A 3,945-nucleotide genomic window follows, 5' to 3' on the forward strand; every position below is an offset into this window, starting at 1 on the left:
TTTCTTTCAGGTGTTCGTCTAACATAGCTTTTCTCCACATTTCATTTAGTAGATCGATGATTTTCATTACTGATGGTAGGTCTAGATTCTTCAAAACACCGTAGGTAATATTATCAGTTCCTGGTGATGATGATGACAATTTATTTTTAAGGAATTTTCTCCAGTTTTGGTAGCTTATTATATTTGTTCTTGTGTTGATTTCCGGAGGTAAAGGTTCCATTAAACTTGTCGTTCCGAAGTTTTTTCGTAGGAATTGTATAGCCATCTCTTTATTATTATTTATTGGGTTGTTTTTTGGATTAGTTATTGGGAGTAATTTTAGTCTTTTGATTACACAGCAAAAATTATTTGCTGTAAAATTACGGCAAATATCCTGTAACAAAAAGGAGCAGGACATTTACCGTAATATTACAGGTCGAAAAAAAATCGCATGACACTTAATTTTACGTGACCAGATTTTTTACAGGCTGCTTTGAAATTACAGGCCTGTAAAATTTAATGCCACTTTGATGTCTAGGTTTGATTTTTGTTGGAAAATGATTTAAATTTCGAATACAATTATGTTGCGAAAATAAAAGAAAATAATGAGATCCATAATTTTATTCAACATAATGATAAACTCAGCCATAACATACACTTTTCCTAACTTTTTCGCAGTTATATAGTTCGTTCTTGTTTTAATTTGAAGCGCAATTATAGTTTAACAAATAGATCGTAACCGTTATAAAACACTTTTAAATCAAAGGTTATATCCACTACCACTGGATGTGAGTAGTTAATCAAGCTAAGTTAAGCTATGCTAAAAGTTATAGCCACTAATCCAAAATTTATCATATGGTTATCCCTTTTTTTAACATTTAACAATTTTCTATGGAAACATTAAAATAATTTGCCAGTTTTTCATGATACACTGCAGTGTCGACGAAGATGTTCCTCCGGTGAATCCACCTTCAGGCTCGCTCCCGACTGTGAGAAGGGTTAAAGCGAAAGTCTTCGGACTGAACCCGAAGTTGCTGTGAGTATATGAACCACATCGTTCACCTCAGCAATCTAAGCCAAGTATCGTTACGAAAATATGCTGCCTTCGTCAAAAGTTGAATGAGTGTCCTTCCAGTGGTTTTAGGTTAACTGCAAAGATTAATATTTTATTTTAATTTTAGTCATAAAAACTGATTTCTTACCTGATACGTCAGCGCTTCGTCACATTCGGATAATTTTAGATTATCGATCCCTTTGAAAATTAAATTCAATTTTGCCCTCGTTATTGGATACGGTAATCTGAAGGCAGTTCCTTGGGACCTTATTGATCACTACAGTCTGGAAACGGAAAATGATAATATAGGCATGTTTCAAGAACTACTTAAGATGGCGCATTTTGAACTAGGTAGAATTCAATAGCAGTTGGACCAAAATTTAATATTTAATTAGAATCTTCTTATTCTTACCTTTGATTATTAATTGGACCGCTTCCCTATTTCATCCCTTGGAAGCTTGTTTTCGTCAAGAAATTCAGGCTTTCAATTCGTAATCAGCGGTGTTTTACCGGGGGGTATCTGACTCCACTGAGCGCTGCAGCAAGTGCATTGCAGTATCCAGAAATTGTGTCATGTGATGTCCCTTTTCAATCGCTTTAAGGCAACGCGGTCCTTCAATGAAGTAAATTGACTCGACACTGCTGCCCAACCGCCACCGATTGGAAGGTGGTGCACATCGATTTCGGTGGCAGGAACTAACAAACGGAATAGAATGAAGAAGTTAGTTTCCTGATAAAAAAAAAAATATCCAAAGAACTTACCCTCGGTACCGCATTCTGTTTCGCCTAGTCGACGCTTATCAGGACCTGCTTCTGGTGCTTCTGGGACAGGAACAGTCACTAAACAAAACCATCAATAAACGGAAACCTTCTCCGATACGGAAGCGCTGTACCTGATGATTTATGTTGCTGCACGGTTTCCCGAGTCCGCAAATGTTTGTAGTCCAGAAAATACACCGACCCTGCCGCCACGGCCTCGTACAAAGAATTTTCAAGTGGAGCAACCGAGCTCCGAAGCCGAAACAAAAGAAAATTAAAAACATAAACAAATCCTCACTCTAGGCCGGTACAACCCAAAACCAAGTTGAAATGCCGCAAAATCGGATGAAACTGGCTCCCGACGAAAATGAGTTTGAGGGGGTTTTCCCGAATTTGAGAATGAACGTTATTTTTGCAACTTAATTTTGGGGCATGTCATGCGCAGGGATTTTTTTTGGGATTTTTTCTTTGATGAACCAAATATCAAAAGGGATTAAACAAATTTAATAAATAAAACATTTCTGTTCATATTTCCTTTTTTATTTTATTTTCAAAAATAATGTTTTTACAATTGACCGACCTCGGCAAATGCTTTCGAAAAAAAGTAATTAAAGGAAACCCGAGCCGGAAAAAAATTCAATAGGTCTGACCTGCAGGATGCACCTAGAGGAAAACCAGGCTACACTCGTCACTGGAATTGACTATACGGCTGCGCTTGGTACCGTTCAGGAGCGTCACGTGTCCTCCCTATCTGGAGACCCCCTACCATATAGTACTATCCGAAGCTCCCGTAGCTCCTCCGCTTCTTTCGGTTTCCTATTGATTTTCCTCCTTCCGGAAATTTGCTGAAGGCATGATGTAAACAATGTTTTGGTAGAAACGGCTCCTGAAGAAGGTATGATCGATGAATAAACGTTTTCTGGAAATCAATAAATTAAAATGAATTAAGAATAAGATAAAATTTTATCAAATTCAAAGCTTTTTACCAGATATTGTTTTCAATGTGACTGAATTTTTTTGCTTCAAAAACGGAACTAACCGAAAACAAAGGGAAATTTTTTTGGGGTGGTCAGTTCGAGCTTCGAACTTTTATTTTGGTGTATTGACAGCAGCCCAAAATCGAGAACGCCTGCCGAACTTTGTTTTGATGCGCTGGCGTTCTTATTTTTGGGTTGTTTTGATTCTGAGTGCTCGTGTGCTGATTTTGACGGTTTAGCTAACTGGGATGCCAAATGCACTTGAATTTTCTTATGTGCAATTGAAAATTATTGAACACCGTATAATTTTATGACACGTAATTTGTTTTGAACCTGTAATATTACTGTCAATGTCATGCTCCTTTTTGTTACATGACGTTTACTTTAATTTTGAATGTCTGTTTATTTATTTTTAGATGAATTCATTTGAAATTACTTTAATTATGAATTACAGGTTGTTTTTTTTTTTTACAGGCAATCATTTTCCATGACACGTAATAGTCATTCTCCTGAGCCGATGTCCGCGAGTTCGAGCCCAAGAGTAAACATCGAACACAGTTGTACCGGATAAGTTTTTCAATAACGATCCGCCAACTGTAACGTTGATAAAGTCGCGAATGCCATAAAGATGGTAAAACGACTATAATCGAAACAAAAAAAAAAAAAAAAAAAGTAATAGTCATTATTTTTTTCTGTGTAGTCTCCAATTTTCCTGAGTATTTCTCGGATCAATAGAGCTAGAAAGCTCTATCATTTTATCTTTGATATGTTGCCTTTTGGCTTTTAAAAATATTGCAGAGGATTTTTTCCAGATTATTAATTTTTCACTACTACTGCATCTATTATATTCACGAAGAGCATTTTGCTTTTGTTCATATAATTGTGATAATTCTGGGCACCAATAGTATTTTGGGGTGTGTTTACTTAGTTTTTTATGTTTTTTGCTTATATTTTTGGTGAGGTTTGATAAATCTTTTAAGTTATCAAACTCCCAGTGCTTAGTTTGAGCTATTTCGTCTATTATTTTCTTTCTGTCAAAATAAAACTTTTGTTTGGATTTAACTCCTAAATCCAGACTCGTTTCTATCATTAGATGTCCACTTCCGCCAAAGGTTTTTTCTGCAACATTCCAACGGACTTTATCAAACAGATTCAATGAACACAATGTCAGACCTA

The 3,945-nt window shown here is 36.0% G+C and overlaps 1 long non-coding RNA gene across 1 annotated transcript; it reads right to left on the reverse strand.

Moving 5' to 3' along the window:
- Nucleotides 1–629: 629 nt before the first annotated feature.
- LOC129756058 (uncharacterized) lies at nucleotides 630–2,041 on the reverse strand. The gene is made up of 4 exons (XR_008739384.1): nucleotides 1,796–2,041; nucleotides 1,446–1,729; nucleotides 1,182–1,317; nucleotides 630–1,128 (listed from the first exon to the last, which is right to left on the reverse strand). It is a non-coding gene; the product is annotated as an uncharacterized LOC129756058 (long non-coding RNA).
- Between the last annotated feature and the right edge of the window lie 1,904 nt (nucleotides 2,042–3,945).

The sequence above is a fragment of the Uranotaenia lowii genome, chromosome 3, assembly GCF_029784155.1.
Source record: "Uranotaenia lowii strain MFRU-FL chromosome 3, ASM2978415v1, whole genome shotgun sequence".
NCBI lineage: Eukaryota > Metazoa > Arthropoda > Insecta > Diptera > Culicidae > Uranotaenia > Uranotaenia lowii.